A 463-nucleotide genomic window follows, 5' to 3' on the forward strand; every position below is an offset into this window, starting at 1 on the left:
ATATATATATATATATATATATATATATATATATATAAATGTGTGTGTGTGTGTGTATATATATGTAAATGTATGGAGGCGCAATGGCCCAGTGGTTAGGGCAGCAGACTCGCGGTGATAGGATCGCGGTTTCCCTGACTGAGCGTTGTGAGTGTTTATTGAGCGAAAACACCTAAAGCTCCACGAGGCTCCAGCAGGGGATGGTGGCGAACCCTGCTGTACTCTTTCACCACAGCTTTCTCTCACTCTTACTTCCTGTTTCTGTTGTGCCTGTAATTGAAAGGGTCAGCCTTGTCACACATTGTGTCATGCTGAATATCCCCGAGGACTATGTTAAGGGTACACGTGTCTGTGGAGTGCTCAGCCACATGCACGTTAATTTTACGAGCAGGTTGTTCCGTTGATCGGATCAACTGGAACCCTTGACGTTGTAAGTGACGTAGTGCCAACAACAACAACAATA

General features: G+C 44.5%; 1 protein-coding gene across 1 annotated transcript in view; it reads left to right on the forward strand.

Annotated features, from left to right (window-relative positions):
- LOC106882866 (ADP-ribosylation factor-like protein 1) overlaps positions 1-463 on the forward strand; it is a 30,809-nt gene that overhangs the window by 21,409 nt on the left and 8,937 nt on the right. The window lies entirely within an intron of this gene.

Source organism: Octopus bimaculoides, chromosome 6, assembly GCF_001194135.2.
Source record: "Octopus bimaculoides isolate UCB-OBI-ISO-001 chromosome 6, ASM119413v2, whole genome shotgun sequence".
NCBI classification, from domain to species: domain Eukaryota; kingdom Metazoa; phylum Mollusca; class Cephalopoda; order Octopoda; family Octopodidae; genus Octopus; species Octopus bimaculoides.